This window comes from Ixodes scapularis, unplaced genomic scaffold (genome assembly GCF_016920785.2).
Source record: "Ixodes scapularis isolate PalLabHiFi unplaced genomic scaffold, ASM1692078v2 PGA_scaffold10__122_contigs__length_95168666, whole genome shotgun sequence".
Classification (NCBI taxonomy): domain Eukaryota; kingdom Metazoa; phylum Arthropoda; class Arachnida; order Ixodida; family Ixodidae; genus Ixodes; species Ixodes scapularis.
In genome coordinates this window covers 55,032,458-55,054,641 of record NW_024609836.1, presented here as the reverse complement: position 1 = coordinate 55,054,641, position 22,184 = coordinate 55,032,458, and the positions used below count along the sequence as shown (strand labels likewise).

The 22,184-nt window shown below is 47.4% G+C and overlaps 1 pseudogene; it reads right to left on the bottom strand.

The window, feature by feature from the left end:
- Window positions 1-11,866: 11,866 nt before the first annotated feature.
- The window catches only part of LOC120849012, a 38,039-nt pseudogene continuing 27,721 nt past the window's right edge, over window positions 11,867-22,184 (bottom strand).

Below are 22,184 nucleotides of genomic sequence, written 5' to 3'. Positions count from 1 at the left end.
TTCGTTCCAAACAGTTAAAATAGATATAAAAAGCGTGTCCTCGATGTGAACACGTGACATTGCACTTGGTTTCGTTTTTGCTTCAACTGCAAGCGATCTGGCCACGCCACAAGCGCAACACCGATGTACGCTGGAAGCAAGAGCCGGTTGGCATTCGTTGTTTTTGTTTGACCGGAGAAAATCTGGCAAGTATGGCAAGTACGCATGGCGCCGCTATTGTTTTGGTTTGACGGGACGCGAGAAGCTTCGCATAGAGCTTCGCAGTTTGCGAGCACATAGTGAAGACGTGACCGGAGAAGTGCCCCTGTGATGTTCCCGGAAGACGGAAAGTACCATTCGTAATCGTCGTGTGTGCTTTCAAAGCGAAGGGAGTCACAGGGTCCACGATTGCGCAACCACACGCCAAGGTTCACGACGGCGCGGCGTTGACTTCGGCGATCTCGTTCTGGTTTGGTGCAACAGGGCGATGCGAAAAAGAGCTGAAACGTTCGTCGTGTGTGGTGCGGTGTTTTGTATTCCGGGTCTGTTTGAACAGCGCTTTTAACACGGAGCGCAAATTGTTTGTTGCGGAGTGGAGGTTCAACGGGTACAGTCCCGTCGTCGTCAGCTGGTCCGGTCCAGCTGGTCCGGGAGGACGCAGCGAGCGGTTTTAAAAGTAAATCTTCCTTCGTTCCGTTTCAAACTGTGAAGATATCCCGACACATACTGTGAGTAAGAAGCAGCGGGCGTTTTCAACAAAATTACGTCGTTTTAATTGAATAATGGACTCCGGATTGTTGTCTTAAATCTGCCGTTTTTATGCTTCCTGTTGGACTGCGTTTGCACTGCGACGTACACCGCTCGAGTAGATGGTTCGGTCCTGCAACGAGTTTGTTGCGCCAATCATGCGGCGTGAATAAATTAGGGCAAGGTCTCCTACCTGCCCACAGATGGATGTACTGAGACCATTTTTTACGTAGTGAACGTAGTGCTTTTTCTTTATTTTGGGAAGAGGCGTTGGTGCATTTATTATGGTACAATCACTTGAGAGTTGAGAAATTGGAGAGCGAGCAAGCTTTCCCAACTTTGTCTCTTTCTCTCTTTTACTGCCCTGTTTCAGTTTCAGTAGGCATATCTACTAGCAGGTACAAACTGCTCTAAAGCAGTTAAAAAACGGGAAGCTTAGGACGGTGCGGACTCCGTGTTTCGCGCTTTTCCCAAGGTGACGGGGTAAATGCTTTTGTGAGGTATGCCGAATATGCAAGCGATTTTGTTATGCCCGTCGTTTGCGTCTCTCCAGCAAAACGAATAAAAGGATCTACTACAAAGGCGCAATCACAAGCCAAGATTTACGATAGCAGTGCGTTTGCTTCGGTGATCCCTGTAGCTGTATTTTATCCTGCTCTCTGCAACACCGTGTCATGACGAAGAGCTGGAACGGTAACGGTTTGTGCTGCCCTCCCGGTTGACAGAAACCCGCGTCGCCCGCATCGGCACCGAGTGCGCTTGGGCTGTTGATGCTCAAGCCTTTCATCCGCGGCTTGTCGCCAGCTCATCCTTCTGCTCAACGGTGAGGAAGGGCGAGAGTAACCTCGGAAGTGAATGTAAATCCTCGTTCATTCAGTTATCCGGTGTCAAAGTGTGGAAGATGTCCAACGTGTACTGAGGGCGGGAACCACGAGCGTTTTGCCTTGCTTTTATAACCGAAACCACACCAACGAGATAACTGCCTTGCGTACTCCAAAATGACGGAAGCAATAAGTTTCGACAGGTCGAGTACGTCACTGGGGATGTAAGCGAGACGGTGCACACTGTTTAAACACTTGCAGTATCCACGAGTGGTACCAGGAAAGCGACGTCAGCAGAGAAGGAGCTCGCGATTCAGAATAATGCAGTGCTACGGGCCCGTGTATCTTCGAAGTTCGGGGTGGTGCCAGTATAAAAAAGAAGACGCATCAGCGCCTCACACCAGTGTTTACGAATAACACCGGTCACAAACTCCCGAGCCCCTCCGCTCCATTCGACACCGACACGACATACGACAACAAACTGCATCAAAGCGCCCCTAAAGTGAAGGCGTCTGCTCCCGTACTGCAACTAGCGGAAGTGAAGTGTTGGGCGGATGTCCTTCACAAAAATATATAAAAAATGTTTTGCGGAAGGATCATTTTCATTTATTATTGTATACGTAATGACAAAATCCCAATAATTTGTTTTCCTATCTGATTCAAGCTAGTCGGAATGCTCATAACACTGGTCAAGCAAGAAAATAACAAAAATTTGAACTTTTTCATGACCGGTTTAAGATTTACTGTTAACGTATCGTTATTAATTGCAACGGACTAACATTATAGATTTTGCCTCCATACTTCTTAAATGCAAACAGTTCTAACACACGGCTGTCCATTGCGCCGTGTTTTGTGTATTCTTCTATAAATCTGTAATGGTCAGCGACCAGAGAGCTCACCCGCACATGTCAAGCTTATATGCGCCGCGGGGAGAAATGGTTATTCAGTAGGAAGTGTCGGGCGTAGTGTCTTTGTTGTATTTGTGTACATGTCGGTGCTGTGTAGCATGTGGTACTGGTTTCCCTGCGTTGTATGTAGGGTTGCTCTCTAGTCCTGGTCGTTCGCAGTGTTAACAGACTCATCTTTTTTTTAAATACAGGCTGCTAGAAATCTCGATAGGTGGCGCAAGTTACCGCCCGATTTTAAATAGTTTGCTGAAGTTATTTATCCATGTGAGTTCGGCATTCGTTTTTTTGTCCAGCCGCTCGTTGAAGCTACCGACGCCGCCGACCGCCGACGACGCACGTACAGTACGTACCTTTGCACGTAGGTACGTCTGCCGCTTGGAGTCTTTACTGTCATCGAACGAGAACTAACGCGCCCTGTGTGCTTTCAATTCGGGTGAAAAGCGCGCGGCTCGCTGGGCTCGTCTCTCGCCTGTTCTCGGCCGCTGGGCGCCATGTTTCATAAGGAACACGCTCGAAACGTGTTTTGCTGAAGGCAGACACGGTGTAGCGTGTGAAGTTTACACAGCACCTCATGTGTAGACGAAAAACACAGATAGCTGCGTGTAAAACGAACACGTTTCGACGTGTCCGCTATGGGACAACGGTTTACACGTCTGGGCGTGTTATTTTTGCTAACAGTGTGGTACACGACCTCACGCCGGTACGATGCTCATCTAGATCGAAACGGGGAGGGGTGGCGATTGAACCCAGAGTGAAGTGAAAGCTTGCCACACTCCGTGCCTCCTTGGCTGACATGTGAGCTGGAGCAGTACGGGCACCGTTTTTAGGGGCGAAGTTTTTTAAGGGGTATTCACACAAGGGAAAAATTCCGCGCATTTCTCCCCGGCACGCGCGCTTCACGAGATGAGAACGCGAGGCTTTTGCACATCGCAAAGCCTGACGTTTTCGTCGTGGAATGCGCGTGCCCATCACAAGACGAAAATGCGAGGCTTTTGCACATCGCCAAGCCTGACGTTTTCGTCGTGGGATGCGCGTGCCGGGATTTCTCCCTCGTGTGAATACCTCTTTAGGTGCTAGCCATATCCGTATGTCTGTCCGCCGTCCGGCGTGCCGAGCCCCTGTTCGTGAGCTCACGAGCAGGAGCTTACGAGCTCCTGCTCGTGAGTTCAGCAGCGAGGGCAAGAAAAAAAAAATGAAAAAAAAAGATAAAAAAAAAAGAAGAAGAAAAAAGGGGGCTCTGAGATGCCATCCGATCTGTCTTCTTAAAAAAAGAAAGAGAAGAAAACCACACATTTTTCTACTGACATGAATGAAAACGGCACCATCAGCACTACCTCTGACCAAAATTATTATCAAGAAAAAGAAAAAAAAAAAAAAAGAGTAGGGGGTTTTGAATTGCCATCCCATCTGACTTCTTAAAAAAATAAAAAAGAAGAAACCCACACATTCTCCTACTGACATGAAGGAAAACGGCACTATCAGCACTACCTATGACCAAAATCAGTATCATCAGCACCACCCGAGTTTCGCCCCAATCAACATCATTCACCACATGGAGATGCGGTAATTTTTCAGGATGCTTGCTCGCGCTCATAGCTTTTGCCTCGCGCGCAGGAACGGCAAAACGAAGTACAGTTGTCCAGAAACAACCCGCAGAAGTTATCAGAGCGCTGAAACGCCTGCAGTAACCACCATTGCGCACGGTAACAAAACTCAAAATGCGGATGCTTTTTTGTAAACATGTGGGAGTAGGGTATTATAGGCGAGGAATGTATGGAATAAATTTGTCACAGATAACTTTAGCTTGCAATTAATTGCGTAATTATACATACCAAAGGTGTTATGATGATTTTTAAGCGTTAGTATTTGCGTAAATGGATTCTCCAGTATACTGGTGAATAATGTGAGCGCAAACCTTACGGACAGAATATGATATTTCACTTGTTAGTGATAGAACTAGTCTCCAATTGGAAGATTCACATAGCTTTAGATAGGCTATACATGTAAACAATACAGTGCCTTATTCATGTTTCGTTCCCCACGTGGAACCCCGAAGAGCTTTTTCCCCGTTCCTTGCTTGTTCAAGCAGCCCTCAGCGCAACAACCCGTTATGTCGATTGTTACATATTGCTAAGCACAAAAAAAAACTATTTTTTCTTTACGCGCAAACGTAAAGTATGCAGAGAACTTGTTGCGTCGCAAGTGCCGATAGTAGAGCCAACCTCAAAGTCCGCGACATGGAGGGCACGAATGCCAGACGGAAGTCGCAACCCGAAGCCCATGGGCCGCTCGGCCAATGAGACATAGTGGAGAGGAGGATTTTCACGAGGGGCAGACTGTTTTTGTAGAGGGCGAGAAGGTTTCGGCGCAGGAATTTTAGAACAATGAATGGCGTCACCTTCTCAGTATAGAGTGACCCTAGGTTGACTAACTCGCATATCCGTTCTGGAGTTTTCTGTCGAGGTTGCGTGCTTTATGGTGAGGGGTCCCTACGCAAAGCAGACCACGTTAAGCATGGCGCACTCATAACGCCGCCTTTCACAAACTGGAAGAAGGCGATTGAAGTTTTTAATGTACACCAAACAAGTAAGCACCGCTTAAACGCTCAGGTGTCCGCCGACAACTCTCTTCAAACTACATCTGAAAGCAGGCAGAAAATCCTGAGCCAGATCGACGACCAACAAAGACAAGCGGTTCACAGCAGCCGCAAAAGACTTGTGCCTGTGGTAGACACCATAATCTTCTGTAGAAGCAAGGCGTTGCACTGAGAGTCCATAATGACGCTGAATCTTTGGCCCTCGACAAAGACCCAGAAGAAAACGATGGCGACTTCCAAACTTTGTATACAGATGAGAGGGAGATGTGGCGACGCCTTCCTTCAAATCCACTTTGCCACGCCCTAAGCGAACGCAGCGTGCACCAGCCCTCGTACTCAGAACTAGCTAATTGACATTTGCGGAAATAATATAGAAGACAGCATCGTCAAGAGGGTCAACGAGGCAATGGCTTTAGCGTACTGGCTGACGAAACGATGGACATCGGGGTCTCGAGCAAATGCCCGTTTGTGTCCGATATGTGCAAGATGATAAGGTTCGTGAAAATGTTCCTTGGATACGCTTAAATGCATGATCTCAGCGGCAGGGCGCTGGCAAAAGAAATCATCAAGTTTTTGAGCGGCGTGGAAACAGATCGGCGATACCTGAGAGGCCAGGGCTACGATGGGGCCGCAGCAATGTCAGAACGTCTGAACGGGGTCCATGCTGTGGTACTGGACCCATCGGCATTGTTTCTACACTGCGCAAGTCACTGCCTCAACCTCGTGCTCTGTAATGCTGCCACAGTTCCAGATATAAAGAGCCGCACGAGCACGGTCAGAGAGATTTTCACATTCTTCCGCCGCACTCCAATTAGAAGTAAGATGCTGGTAGACACGGTTGGACCCCTTTGCCCGGAGTCCAGGAAGAGGCGCCTTGTGTCGCATTGTGAGACGAGATGCGTGGAGAGACGTGATTGCATATTGACAATCATTGAGCTGCTGGAACCCATTGCTGCCGCTCTCCAGCAGTTAGACGAGGTTGGAGCTTCAGACAGCACCTGCCGGGCACATATGCTTCTGCTTTCAGTATCATCCAGGGCCCATTCCTAATCAGCCTGCACAAAGCGGCTAATGTTCTTGGGTTTACACTACCCCTGTTGAAGGCACTGCAGGCTGTGTTAATGACTTGCCATCCGCTCTTACGTAAAAGTAAACGCAGCATAACGACAAATGCGGCAGAACGTAGAACATGAGATTAAAAGCATTCTTGACGGAGTGACGAAAGCACCGGAGCTTTTTGACAAAGCAATAGAACTATCAAGGAGCCGGCGTAACATGAGCACATTGAACGACCCTAAGTCATTCTATCTTGTTCAGGTCATTGTACCCTTTTAGGGCCATTTGAACAGCCAACTGAGAGGAAGATTTGAAGAACATGAGTCCGTTCTATCTTCCTTCAGATGTGTTCTTCCTTCGCAAGTAGCTTACAACCTCCAAGACCCAGTTGCTGAAAGCACTCTTCTTGACTTCTACCCGGAAGACGTTGACAGTAGCCAGGCAATCGGCCAGCTAAGGCTATTTCGGCACAGGTGGAAAAATAACAGAAATGTCCCAGCGAGTGCCCTCCAAGCTTTCGACATGTATGACCCCCTGTTCCACCAGCACATTCGAAGAATTCTTCAGATCTTGGTCACGCTTTTCGCGACTACGGCGACCACTGAGTGCTGATTCTCTACCCTGAGACGCCTGAAGATCTACCTGCGCGCCACAACCTTTCAGGTGAGGCTTGTACGACTTGCCCTTTTCTATTCACACCGAGAAGTGACGGTTCATGATGAGGTGATTCGCGGTTTCGCACTGCCCTCAATCCGTCCCCTTGACTTTCTCTTGTGAACGTACTTCGGAAACCTTTGAAATCGACACTGACGAACAAATCAAGTCAGACGTTTGTTGGTTAGATCAGGATTATATCGGAAGTAATTTATGGTAGAGCAGCTTTACATTGTTTATCGTCTATCCATCAAGGTGCTCAGTGTTTCTACTTACGCGTAATTGTTTTATCAGACCGGATGAGTGGAGGCTTCGTACATTGGAGTCGTGCTTTATAAAAATGTTTGTTTGTCTGACTGCTGTTTTCTGCTCACTTATGTGCCTTCTGTTCACGTGACTTGCAAATAAACAAAATCGAGAAACACCTAAGCATTCCTTATGAGTTGTGAATGCGGACGAGCATGCAAGCCGCTCGTCCGCTCCCTTTTTCGTCTGCTGCGTACTTTTCGTCGGCGGTCAGCGCGTGTACTCCCCTGGGCACGGTGACCTTGGACGTTCCGTGCCCAGGGCCGGTTTGCTCATCTTGCGGCTGCGGACGCGGCCGCGGCCAGGAGGGATTTTTACGTCACGTGACCAGCTCCAAGGGGACAAGGAAGTACCTAGCGTCCCTGCCTAATGGCGGAGAGATCCGCATCGTTTCAAGCACAAAAGCCTAATTTCGCTCGCAGAAACTGATTGGAGGGACTTTCAACTGGAATCTAATTGACCGCCTTTTTATACTGTAGGAGCGGCAGGTAAAGTTACGGCCAGGGAGGGCAAATAGGAGCCAAAATAAAGAAAAAACCACACGAGATAAAAGCGGTAGCGGTATTTTTATATACCTCCGCCGGCGCCGCGCTTCGCGCCTTCTGTTGTGGTCGAGAGGTTAAAGTGCCGGTACTTGTCGTCGCGGCGTGAAAGTTCCGGGTTCAAATCGCGCTAGGGAGGGACTTCTTTTTTTTTTTGGTTTTTGTTTTTTGTATTTTTCGCGTGTCTTACTTTTGAACTGTGATCCTTTTTTGGAAATCATCCACTTGCACTACTGCGCCTTACACGCTTTTACTGTTAGTGCCACCTGTTCAATCGAAACACCGGGAAGAAGAAAAAAAGATCAACGCAAGTTAACGCGCTAATGCAATCATTTCGTAATGTTCATTAAAAGGAAACCAAGCTAACAGCATCAGTATGGCTTCCACACAAGCGGAGCCGAAACAAGCATCCTTTCCCCAGCTTTCACAATTTTATCTGTTTTCAAATAACGCTCTTGCTGCGATTCCTTTCAATAACAAGAGACGCCTATTTAGGAATAATAAAAACTGCAGTTGTAGAAATTAAAAAAAAAAAAAAAAAACAAGCAAAAAAAAATGACTAGCAGCTGTGGTTACATTGATTGAGCGAAATCCTACAGGCAAGGGGTCAAACGTCTGAGAAAGTAGTAAAACTGAACTAAAAGAGATCATACTTTTACTAGCATGGAATGAGATAAAAAGTACATTTATACTCTTTACATTTTGTTGTGGCAATCGTTTTGTAATATTAACACATTACTTGTTGAATTTTAGTAGAATAGCAGACGATCACGACCAAATGCAAAAATGAATCAGGCATCGACCATCGCAAACCCTCTCTCTAATGCAAACACCTAAAATGACTTTGGATCAAGAAATGGAATTAATTATAATTAATTCCATTTCTTAATCCAAAGTCAGTTAAGGTGTTTGCATGAGAGAGAGGGTTTGCGATGGTCGATGCCTGATTCATTTTTGCATTTGGTCGTGATCGTCTGCTAGTCTAACTAAAATTCAACAAGTAATGTGTTAATATTACAAAACGATTGCAACAACAAAATGTAAAGAGTATAAATATACTTTTTATCTCATTCCATGCAAGGAAAAGTGTGATCTCTTTTAGTTCAGTTTTACTACTTTCTCAGACGTTTGACCTGCTGCCTTGCCTCTAGGATTTCGCTCAATCAATGTATCCACAGCTGCTAGTCTTTTTTTTTTTTTGCTTGTTTTATTTTTTTTTAATTGCTACAATTGCACTTTTTATTAGTCCTAAATAGGCGTCTTTTGTTATTGAAAGGAATCGTAGCAAGAGCGTTATTTGAAAACAGATAAAATTGTAAACGCTGGGGAAAGGATGCTTGTTTCGGCTCCGCTTGTGTGAAAGCCATACTGATGCTGTTAGCTTGGTTTCTTTTTAATGAACATTACGAAATGATTGCATTAGCGCGTTAACTTGCATTGATCTTTTTTTTCTTCTTCCCGGTGTTTCGATTGAACAGGTGGAACTAACAGTAAAAGCGTGTAAGGCGCAGTAGTGCAAGCGGATGATTTCCAAAAAAGGATCACAGTTCAAAAGTAAGACACGCGCAAAATACAAAAAAAAAAAAAAAAAAAAAGTCCCTCCCGAGCGCGATTTGAACCCGGAACTTTCACGTTGCGACGACAAGTACTGGCGCTTTAACCTCTCGACCACAACAGCAGGCGCGGAGCGCGGCGCCGGTGGAGGTATATAAACATACCGCTACCGCTTTCATCTCGTGTGGTTTTTTCTTTATTTTGGCTCCTATTTGCCCTCCCTGGCCGTAACTTCACCTACCGCTCCTACAGTATAAAGGGGCGGTCAATTAGATTCCAGTTGAAAGTCCCTCCAATCAGTTTCTGAGAGCGAAATTAGGCTTTTGTGCTTGAAACGATGCGGATCTCTCCGCCATTAGGCAGGGACGCTAGGTACTTCCTTGTCCCCATGGAGCTGGTCACGTGACGTAAAAATCCCTCCTGGCCGCGGCCGCGTCCGCAGCCGCAAGATGAGCAAACCGGCCCAGGGGAGCAACAGCGATCTGATGGATACGCAGCGCCATGGGGTGAGCGGTCGCGGAAACTGACGAGCGCAGCGGCCATTGGGCGCGTTAAGTCGGCGCTCCTTCACTCCTACTCCGACGCTCCGAGTTTCATACTCCGAGCGCAGCAACTAAACGGCGCATAGCGTACAAGAGCGCGACACACCGAGGCTGCGTTTCAAACCTACTTGAATAGATCCGAGTTACCCTGGCGGATCATGGCACGTGACAACAAAAATAGAGAAACGCTGGACGCGGGTAGGTTTTCGATAACCACCTTTACCCTAAAGTTAGATCGAGTAAGTTTTTGAACACGGCCAGAAACTATCAACGAGCCACACGAGCTCCTTTCGACCGTCAATACGGGCGGCAGAAGCCGAAAATATTTCGAAGATAAATAATTAGGCCCGTGTGGAGCAGCAGCGTGTAAAGCAAAAGAGACGGCGACGTTATGAAGTTTTTACGAACGTTTTAATATTCCTGAAAGGTCGGAAGACTCGTTTTGCGCACATATCTGGAAGTTACCTTGGCCGATCTATTTATTGACCATGGATGCTGTTACGATTTAAATTAAAGGCAACATTCTGGAACCCGCTCGTCGACGCAGGAAACACCCAAATTTGTCAAAGATTCCCTGGTTCCGTCGGTTCCGTCTCGCAGCAAGACGGCAGCCACGCCGATACCGGCACACCGTCGTTCGATAGCACGTCAATTCGTTTTTAGGCGGTATGTATGAACGAGCCTTTCCCGCAACGCTAACTGGTGTTTCGGCTTTCCAATCTAAGTATCTTTATTCGCTGCGGCTGGGCTAAGCATTCTAGGCAGGGCAGCGGTCTGTCTGTCTTTTCATCACAACTTTTCTGTCGCCGACCTATCGGCACCTCGTTCGATAGATCAATCCGTTTTCAGGCAAGACGCAAGAACAAATCTTTTTCTCAACGCTCACTGATCTTTCGGCTTTCAAATCAAAGTATGTTTATTCGCTGGGCTATGCGTTATAAAAGGGACAGAGCAATCCGAATCTCCTCATCTCGACAACTTTTCTGTCGCTGTGCTATTGGCACGCTACGGTTTGACAAATGAATTTCTTTTTCAGGCAAGATGCACGAACAAACCCTTTTCGGAACGCTAATTGCTGTCTTGGCTTTCAAATCAAATCGTTTTTACCTGCTGGATTAAGCACTAATCAACCGAAAAGGGGCAGCGTTTCGGCTACACCTCTCGTCTCGACGGTCTCAACAGCAGCGCGGCCATCTTGTTTGTTTACGTGACGTCACGGAGCGCGAAGAAGTCACTCATGCTCCGAGAAATTTTTAATACGCGAAGAGCGCGCTCGAGTGTCAGTCTCCGGTGGTACTCCTGCCCGTTAAGTGAAAGAAGCGCCAAACTCTCGCGCTCCGGAGCACGAACTTAACGCGCCCCATAAAAGCCTCGTCGACGGGCACCAGCCAATGAAACCGAAGGATCGGGGAAACTATTTGCTGTTTTTGTTCGGATGACATCAGCTCGCTCCATGAGACAGTTAATGCTTTCGCATTAAAAAAAGTGAAATGCAAATGCCTTCCTGATGAGGAATTTCCTGAGCATTTTTATGTATCATAATCATCACAGAACCAATATAACAACTTTATTTTAATTATTTAATAGGAGAATGATGCATAGTTTACCAGAGAAAAAATTAAGATACTTTTATTTCCTCCTGGACGTTTTGTTGCTCTCTTCATCTTTTTCCCTCTACTCTGGTGGGTCCGCTATCAGGCATCGAACCCCGGCCATTTGCGTTGGAGTCAAACACGATAACCATTCGGTCACGTGCGGGGCTGCCTAGAGTTGCGCGTGGCATTATATTTATAATTATTCTACCGATTCGTTTATATACAAATATTTGTTATATGTATCACCAATAAAGCAACTTTAACTGATTACACGGCCAGTTACTCGAGCTAGTCACTACAATTTTATTTCTATCTAGCACAAAACATGCTATTCTGTGGTTATGTTAGCTGTTGCAGCAGAATTAAGGTGGTGTCATCAAATAAATAACAGCGGAGGGCACATAATCGCCCAAAGGTGGAATACTGAAATGAATAAATTCCAAGAAAATATCTGCGCAATTTTGAAAAAAAAAAAAAAGGTTTATCTAAAAAAAAATTATGTTTCACGTTGTTTTTTTTTTTGTATCTTGTGCATTACGCCATTTTTTCTTACTGGATTTGTACCTTCACTTGTTATTATTTTTATGATGGTGGTCTATATTAGTATTGTGGTCGTTATGAGCGTGTTTGCAATGATGCTCACAAGCTAATTTGGTCATAAAGCTGCTTCCATTTCCCCCGCACCCCCTGTAAGCGAATGATTAGCAGTATCCTGCAGATGTATTGTAAAAGAAGCGTTGTTGTCGATGATTACGACGACCTTTGAATGTGCAAGTGCTGCCCACGTCGCCGGATTGTGAACAAATTTCTTGATAATCAGGGTTCCTCCCGCCGGGGTAGTCGGAATAGTACTCGCAGTAGGCAGGTGTTGTACTTGGTGTGTCTGATCCTGCGCCGCAGAAAGAAATAAGTAAAAAATAGAACAATATTAGTCTGAACGAACGTATTGAATTTAAGGAATCATTTGTTATACCCGTTAATAAAGTAAAACAAATCATATGAATGCCAGCTAGGCATGTGATTTGATGTGCTTTGAAGTCAGTGCACTATCAGCACCACTTGTCATATTTAGACGCTGTATAAATCATAAAACGGTCAATTTGACTTTGATTTTGTCATATTCAGACATGGTTAAAACAAGAGCAGCGTTTTACTGAGTGCTAGAAAAAAATGTGTACTCCCTGCCGTAGTTTTACGGCACAGTGCGTCTGGCAAATATTAAGCAATAGAACACGATTTCGAAGTTTTGGTGTGTCATAGGCTTATGGGGCGACAACACAGCATACAGCAAACTTAAACATATACCGTAGTAAAAAAGAAAACCTCAGTAAATCTGTCTACAGTTTACGTATATATATATATATATATATATATATATACATAAACTGTCGACAGATTTACTGACGTTTTCTTTTCCACTACCGTATATGTTAAGGTTTGCTGTATGCTGCGTTGTCGCATCATGCAGCAAACCTTGTGTCAACCTGACAGAATAGCCATTCGTGACACTCAGCTGAATAGCAAAAAGAAACAACACATACCGGAGTCGAATGGGCTGAGACGCCGTGGAAAGCGAAATTTTTAGATTCTATATGGGTGGTTTCATTTCAAATCGTGCAGGCAAAAAAGTCTAATTTTTGATTTTGATGAAAAAAATATATGTTATGGCGCCGTTTCTAGAAACGCAGTCGCCACAACCCGCAAGTTCGTCGGATTTTTTGTTCTCGACTTATGAATTTTAAAGAAGCCGCGGCGAAAAGCGGTGTTTTTCACACCCGTCGTGGGTCGGATGTTTCGCTTGATCTCCCGCCGTGGATGTTCAGTTCACATTACACTATCTTTTTTCAAGCACTCTGTGTACACATTTAAAAGGCTCCAATACCATAAAATAATTTTAGGCGTTTTGCTTTTTTTCTGTAAAAATGTCAAAAACGCCCAATCGCTCAATTGTTGGCGAACTTTGACAATTAATTACTGGCGATCTACTTGGGTTACATCGATAATTTTCATGTCCACGAAGAGCCCAAAACACGTTCTTTATATGTATTATAAAATAACTCGGCTGTATAAAATATTTTTTGCGGTACTTTTACGTTTATATTATGTGAAAACCAAAAAGTACCATTTTTAAAATTGATTTTCTGAAAAAAAAAACATTTTTTTTATTTTTTTTATTTTTTGTTAAAATGTAGATGTCATAGTTTTCTACTCGAAAATCAAGTCGAGAAAGTGTATATTTTGTTTGTATGTTCTATATTTAAGCATCAATATCGTACAAAAACGTGTTTTTACGGCTTGAAATGGACTTGCGAATTGCGCGTGTTCACAAGCTTGGAAATACTTTTTTTCTTTTTTTCAACGTTCCCCCATAAAAATGAAATACAGTATTCCCAATCTGTTATATTTACTGAATATTTAAATTTTAATATAGGCGGCAAGCTACATCGGAGGTGTTCCAAAAAGAGAAAGCAACACTTCTGAACAGACCAGCAGGTGTCGTAAATTTTTAACGTGTAAGAGTCGGCAGACGTCGTATTGATTCGGGGCCCTCATTGGCCTGCATGAACGTCCCGCCCTTTCGGAGCCAGCAGATGACCACGACCTTTCACGCTCGTTGTGTTAGATAGGACGGCCCGTGACAGTAAAGCGAGCAGCGCACCCTGTGTCACGAGGAGTGAAATAGTACGGTTGTGTCGTTGACGCGGCGAACAGTGACAGCCACCCAGGAGGAGTCAGTCAGAGTATTGCACAAGGGAACGCAAAGGAATCTTTGGCTGAAAGGATGAGGACACCATGGCCTTACAATATCGACGGTCAACAACTGTTCTGCCAGCCAAAACAACGCCGCGTGCGCGCTAAAACCGGCGGCGCGGGACAGAAATCCCGCAGACGCACACACGAAGATGTGCCGGTTTCGTTAGGGATGTGGGGAAATTTTAAACCAGCCATCCGTGCATGCGTGAAACGATACCGCCTGTTTGCCCTAGCTTCAAGCGCCCTATCCTTACCTTGTAACGGCCGTGCTCTCTCTCTCTCTCCGGGGAGATCCGATAGCACCGAAGGGTTATCTATTAAACTTGAGGAAGAAAACGAGAAGGGACTGTTTAAGTTTAATTATCCTCACCAACCCGCTCGTTCTGTCCTTATAAAGGGTTATCTCTTTTGGAAACAGCAAAGCCCGGAGACTGACATTAAAACGAGCGTGTTGGTAAATATACTGGTGTTTGTATTCTGCCCGGAGACTAGTTGGGTCGAAGTCAGCCTCCTTGTCAACTATAACCGTTTGTGAAGAGTAGGCTTCTCCCGAGATGAAAAGTTAGCGCCGGCTGACATGTTCTTTTGAAAAAGGGAAGGAGAAAGAGAAAGTTTGAGTAACTGCAGAAACTACCTCGAAAGCTCCTCTCCCGATATGAAGCTTGAGGCATAGTCTCGGCTACCTTCTCGCGCTTCGCTGCTCGAATCTATTCTTCACTTTGTTTCGCACAGCCACTGTTCCGCACAGCCGTCGTGGATGTGCGTAATAGAGGGAGTGTAGTAGCTGAATGATTTACCTCCGCTAGGAGGGCGTCGCGTGTTTTGGTCTTTTTCTTCTTTGTCTCACAAATAAACGCCCCGAGACAGTTGGAACGCGGGTGCGATCGAAGCCAGGTGTCTGTTGTCTGGATCTCGGTCGACGACCACCGAGGCGAAGTTATAACAACTGGCGACGACGATGCGATGAACAGACAGCATGCCGAAGTTCCACGAGTTCCTCCCGGACGAGGAAACGTTCGACGACTACCTGGAACGCTTCCAGATTTTTGTGCAAGTGAATGCTGTGAAACCAGAGGATGCGGTGGCAACGTTTTTGAGCTTCCTCGGGACAAATGCATATCGCACTCTTAAAGAATTGCTGGTGCCCGCACTTCCGATTTCCAAGAGCTTGTCAGAATTGACATGTGTACTCAAGAACCACTTCTCGCCGGCCAAGTCTACCATAGCGGAGCGGACGAAATTCCACCGGAGGTACCAGAAGGACGGCGAAAGCCTGGCAGACTTTGTGATTGCCCTCAAGAAGCTGGCCATGACTTGTGACTTTGGTGAATTCCTCGACACTGCTCTTCGAGACCGGTTCGTCGCTGGTTGCCTCGATGCCGAGATTCAGCGACCGCTTCTCGAGATGGATGGCAGTTCCGAATTCGGGGACGTCTACAAGGTGGCACTGGCAAGGGAACTGGCTACAGAGCAGAGTAAAGAGCTGCAGAGACAGAGCGGTCCGGATACCACTGACGTGCATCGGTTGTGGGCCAGACAAGACCAGGAACAGCAGCGACAGCCAGGAACTGTCTGCTCTCGATGTGGTTCTTCTGCGCATGAACCTTGTAAGTGTCCATTCCTTAAAGCGAAGTGCTTCAAGTGCGGAAAAGAAGGACACATCAAAAGAATGTGCAGAGGAGAACAGACCAGGGGTAAGCCAAAGAGCTGGCCTAATGTGGGTCCCGGGGACGTGTGCGTTGTGCGTTGTAACGTAGTCGCGGGGGTGCCACCGGTTACGACTGCGTTGGAAATAGCAGGTCACGAGGTAGAGTTGGAGGTTGATACGGGCTCTGCAGTTACCCTTATGCCAGAAGAGGCGTATCGAAAGATTCTACCTCGAGGAGTGCTAAAACGGTGTGAGCTCAGCTTGCGTACGTACACCGGGGAAAAAGTTAACGTTGTCGGTGTATCCGACGTCAAGGTAGCTAGCGGTCATGGGAAACATGTGCTGCCTTCAGTGGTGGTAAGAAACGGCAGTGTGCGGCTACCAACGCTGCTTGGTAGAAACTGGCTGCAGCAAGTAAAGCTGGACTGGAGGTCAGTTTTCGCAGTTACAGCAGAAGAGAAATCTCTTGAAACATTGAACGTGTTGTTCCGGTCGGTATTTAAGAAAGAATCCGGAGCAATAACAGGATTCACGGCAAGCCTTGTTTTCAAGGATAATGCTCAGCCAGTGTTCTGCAAGCACCGTACCGTTCTCTTTGCGTTTAGGGACGCTGTTGATTGCGAGTTGAGGAGAATGATTGACGATGGTATCTTGTCTCCTGTGAAGACGAGTGGCTGGGCAACTCCGCTAGTCATTGTTCCGAAGCCCGGCGGAAAGATTCGTATCTGTGGCGATTACAGTGTCTCAGTAAATCCGAACTTGCGCACAGAACACTACCCCTTGCCGATGGTGGACGAGTTGTTCGCAACGTTCACGGAGTGCCGCGTGTTCACGGTTCTTGACCTGCGCGCTGCGTATTTGCAATTGCAACTTGATAGCAACGCAAGGAAAGCGCTGACAGTAAACACTCACCTCGGTCTTTTCGAGTTTTCGCGGTTGCCGTACGGCGTCTCGGGCGCTCCAGATATTTTTCAGGCTACCATGGATAAGATTTTGCGTGGGTTGCCGAAGGTTGCATGTTACATTGACGATCTGTTGATTGGAGGCAGGAACCATGATGAATGTTTCGACAATGTGAAACGCGTGTTGGAACGACTTGCGAAGCATTGTGTTAGCTTGAACCTGGAAAAGAGCAAGTTTTTTGTGGGCGAAGTGAAGTACCTTGGGTATATCCTTGACAAACACGGGCTCCGGCCTTGCCCCGACAAGGTGGAAGCGGTCAAAAGCGCTCCGCCTCCTACAAATGTACATGAGCTCCGCAGTTTTCTAGGAATGTTAAACTTCTACGCCAAGTTTCTGCCAGACTTGGCAGCATTGCTGCGGCCTCTGTACGACTTGCTAGAAAAAGGGGCTGAATGGTTGTGGTCAAAAGAATGTGATGAGTGTGTGAGGAAAGCTAAAGAGCTTCTATGTAGTGCTGATGTCTTGACCTTGTACTGTCCAAGTAAGCCTGTTAGGTTGACCTGCGATGCTTCGAATTATGGTGTAGGGGCAGTTTTGGCTCATGAAGTGAGCAAGGGAGTTTACAAACCGGTTGAGTACGCTTCAAGGACATTGACGACGGCCGAACAAAACTACTCGCAAGTAGAAAAGGAAGCGCTTGCCATCGTATTCGCTGTCAAGAAGTTTCATAAGTACCTTTTCGGTAGAAGATTCACATTGGTCACTGACCACTACCCTCTCACCACGCTTTTGAAGCAAGGCCAGAAGTCAACCGGCATGGCTGCACGTATTCAGAGATGGCGACTTCTGTTAGCTGAGTACGACTTTGTGATCGTTTTCGCGAAAGGTACTAGCATTAGTCACGCCGACGCCCTTTCAAGGCTCCCCCTTCCCGCGAAAACAGAAGACTGTGACCAGGTTAACTACTTTTCGCCGCTCGATCATGTTCCGATCACAAGCTGGACAGTTCAGGAGGAGGCAAGAACCATGAGTTACCACTTTTATTAAACACCCTGTTTTCCCCTGATATTGAAATGCACTCCGTTAGTCATTATTCCATTCAAGAAGCTTTATAATAAGTAACCACCACTTTTTTGTATACTGTTGATTGCGAAGTTGAATTCTTTATGTTTTTCTCGTGTTTATCCTCTGCATATGTGTATGCCTATGTATGTGTGCGCATATTCGTTCTTTTTTGTCTGTGTGTGCCGGTGCCGCTCTTACCTTGTTCTGGGGTGCTGGGACTCGTCAAGCTGCAGACCTGCAGCTTTTTTTCCAGCGCCCCTGTCACAAATGTACCGTTTGTGGCAAAAATAAACGAATTTGAATTTGAATTTGAGACTAAAAAGGATCCCCTACTACCTCGGATCATCGAACTCACGAAACGAGGATGGCCTAAGAAAGTAGACGATCCGGACTTAATTCCCTTTTTCCAGAAAAGAGAAGCGTTGTCTACCGACCAGGATTGCTTGGTATGGGGCACGAGAGTGGTCATCCCAAAAGCATTGCATGACGTCATCATCCGTCTCCTACACGAAGGTCACCCAGGAGCATCTAAAATGAAGATGCTGGTGAGACAGCATGTCTGGTGGAATGGATTAGACGCTGCCATTGAGAATCCGGTGCGAAAATGCGACGTCTGTCAAGCAACGCAGAACAACTCCCCCCGTGCTCCCGTCCAACATTGGCCGTTGGCAACTAGGATCTTCGAACGCGTGCACTTAGATTTCGCGCAGAAAGATCAATCGAACATACTGATCCTAGTTGATGACCACTCAAAATGGCTGGAAGCCATTCTAATGTCGTCTACGACCTCTTGGCACACCATCGAAAAGCTGCAGGTGATATTCTCGCAATTCGGGTTGCCAGAGGAAGTGGTCACAGATAATGGACCGCAGCTGGTGTCTGAAGAGTTCAGATCCTTCATGCGTGAAAATGGAATCTTGCACACGACAACTCCTCCTTACCACCCGGCATCCAATGGACTTGCCGAACGCGCAGTTTAGACGGTGAAGAAGTCCCTTCTGAAACAGGTGCTGGAGGACAGGGAGCGGGGTGGAAAGAGGAGCATGCAGCTGAAGCTGTCAAACTTTTTGTTCCAGTACAGAACAACTCCCCACGTGGTAACTGGGAAGACGCCGGCAGAGCTCTTTCTTGGGCGCTTGCCTCGGATACGTCTTGAATTGTTGAAACCCGGTTCTGCTTCTTTTCGGCGAGAAAAACAAAATGAAGCCAAGAAGACCGTTAACACCCAACAGGCAGGGCCGAGGGAGTTCAATGTCGGAGACAATGTGTGGGCGCGAAACGTGAGAGGGGAGGAAATGGGATGGGCAAGAGGAAAGGTGACGAAGAAAATTAGTGCTCTTACATACTTGGTGCGAGTCTTTAGTAGGATTCGTTTTGTACACTGTGATCACCTGAGGCCAAGATCCCAAAATGGATTTGATACTGAACGGAGCTCGCCGGTGGACCACGGTGAGCCGACAGCATCCACGGATTCAGATGACTCGGACTCGGAGCCTGAGAACCACTTCAATAGTCATGACGATGACGAACCTGGTGTGCCCGCTCCTTCTGTAAGGCACAGCACGCGAATAAGTAGACAACCCGACAGGCTTACTTAGTACCTGGTTGGCAGACCAAGTTGAAGTGTTGCTGTTGTACTGCGTAACGTGTGTTTTGGATTAGTGTGGGGAAATGTAGTAACTGAATGATTTACCTCCGCTAGGAGGGCGTCGCGTGTTTTGGTCTTTTTCTTCTTTGTCTCACAAATAAACGCCCCGAGACAGTTGGAACGCGGGTGCGATCGAAGCCGGGTGTCTGTTGTCTGGATCTCGGTCGACGACCACCGAGTCGAAGTTATAACAGGGAGGAACACATTCGAGCATCATCTGGACGCCGTCATCCCGACTGTCGTGGTCGAGATAAGGCTGATTTAACTGAGTAGGTTTATTTTAGCATAGCAATACAGGTACGTGTGAGTCGTGCCGTGTCTGGTCGCGATCTGGAGGAGAGAGGGTCTGCGCGCGGAAGCGGGCATAGTCCAGGGTCACCCGGCGGCTGTGGCGATGATGATGACGGCTGTGGCGATGATGATGATATCCCGACACCTCCCCCACTTTGGAAGAACAACACTCACACTTCCCCAAAGCGGTCAGGTGGACGACTTATACGTCCACTCCTTGTCACGGTAGGTGTCACGGCCGGTTGCAGGTGTCCTCTTGTTCGCCGTGTAGTGCCGGTCGTCGTCTGCACCACGTAGGAACGGGGTTGAGGCGCTGGCCCAAGAATGTGGCCGTAAGATGCTGCTCCCGTCAGAATTCTGACCGCAGTTCCAGGTGGAAGGGTGTCGAGCTCACGTGTTCTGCGGCGCTCGTCATAGTGCTGGCGCATCTTTTCCTTGTATAAGGCGTTTCTGGAGCGAAAGTCAGTGGTGTCCCAGCGAGGTTGGAGAGACTCTGGTTTCACTGGCACGTTTGTACGCAGTCTTCGTCCCATGAATAACTCCGCTGGCGCGTAACCTTCAATTCCTGGGGTCGCACGCTGGGCCAACAGTGCCTTGTGGATGTCTGTCGATTTCCCAAGGAGTTGCTTAGCCGTTTGGACCGTCCTCTCGGCCTCCCCGTTGCTCTGCGGGTAGTACGGGCTTGACGTTGATTGGGTCACGCCCCATTCCTTCAGAAACACTGCGAATTCGCGTGAGGCGAATTGCGGTCCGTTGTCTGTTCGGAGAATTCTCGGTGCTCCATATCGTGCAAACATTGGGTCGAGGACGGCGATGATGTCCCCGGTCGTCGTCCGCCTCAGAGGTTCCAGCTCGAAGAATCTTGAATAGTAATCGACAGCAATCAAGTAGTTACTGCCTTCGTGGACGAAAAGGTCCATTCCGACGACTTCCCATGGGTAGTTTGGCAGTGGAGTCGCCAAAAACGGAGGCTGACCTGGTTTCCGGTGTTCTTGACAAGCAGGGCACTTTTGGACGAAGCTGTCGATGTGGAGCCCAATGCCTGGCCACCAGACTGATTCTCGTGCTCTGGCGCGGCATTTGGACACACCCTGGTGACCTGTGTGAAGCTTCTCCAGGATTTCGAAGCGTAGGGCTTCCGGTATGACGAGCCGATTGCCCTTGAACAACAGTCCGTCTAGCACGGCTAGTTCGCCGGCGACTTCGCAGAATTGGCGGACTCCTTGAGGAAGCGTCATTTTATCCGGCCATGTACGGAGGGTGTACTCGATTACCCTCTTCGTTACCGGATCTGTCTGTAGCTCGTTCTTGATGCGATCAAGCATTTCTTGGGAGGCTGGAAGCTGTTCCAGCGTGAGGAGCTCGTACTCTCTGGTGTTGAGTTCCCTTGTACGAGAGGCTGTGTCGGGTAAAGGCTTGCGTGAGAGCACGTCGGCTGTGTACATCGCTTTTCCCGGAACGTGACCTATGGTGTAGTCGTACTGGAACAGGCGCATTCGGAATCGCTGCAGTCGTGGGCTCAGCTCGTCGAGTCGCTTTGTTGTCATGAGGGGAACCAACGGTTTGTGGTCTGTCTCGATGTGGAACTGCAGTCCTAAGATGTACATGCGGAAGTGATCACATGCCCATGTGATTGCGAGCGCTTCTTTCTCGATTTGAGCGTAGCGTTGCTCCGTCTCAGTGAGAGAACGCGATGCATAGGCAATGGGCAACCGCTTGCCGTCGGTCTCCTGCAGCAAGACCGCACCAATTCCGTAAGATGATGCGTCCGCTGAGACGATGAGAGGCTCCTTCGGTGCCACCATGTCGTGGTCGAGATAAGGCTGATTTAACTGAGTAGGTTTATTTTAGCATAGCAATACAGGTACGTGTGAGTCGTGCCGTGTCTGGTCGCGATCTGGAGGAGAGAGGGTCTGCGCGCGGAAGCGGGCATAGTCCAGGGTCACCCGGCGGCTGTGGCGATGATGATGACGGCTGTGGCGATGATGATGATATCCCGACACCGACAGACTTCAGTGTCGTGGGACCGACTCGTGTGTGTTTCTTCGCCCCGCTGAACTTTGTTTCTCGGATGCTCTTTTTTCTGAACTTTTTTTTTTCAATGTTTTCCTACTAACTGTTTGTTAGCACTGTTCAGTTGTTGGGTTTATTTCGTCATGGCGTAGCGGCCTGGCGGTGATGTAGAGAGCGTGTTCGCACGCATTTATGCCCGGAGGAGTTGGTTTTTGTTCTTGCCATGTGCGGCTGAGTTTTCCCGTCTTTATTAAATTATTGATTTTCTTTGTTTTACCTTTACGTGCCGTCGACTTTTTTGTCTGACTCTCCACCAGGCGTGGAACTATCGCCTTGCCACCACTCGAACCTAAATACTTTATTTTTTTTTAACGCAATTTTCGTTAAGATCGGAGTTGGGCAATTTAATTCCTATTGATTTATTTTTATTTCCTACCTCTCTCCATGACACACTCTCTGTGTGTTTCGGACCGTTTCTGTGTCACACTTTTGTGTATTACGGAAGCGAAAGGACATTCCCTGGTGACCTGTGCGATGTGCGGTGAACAAACCCCAGTGTTTG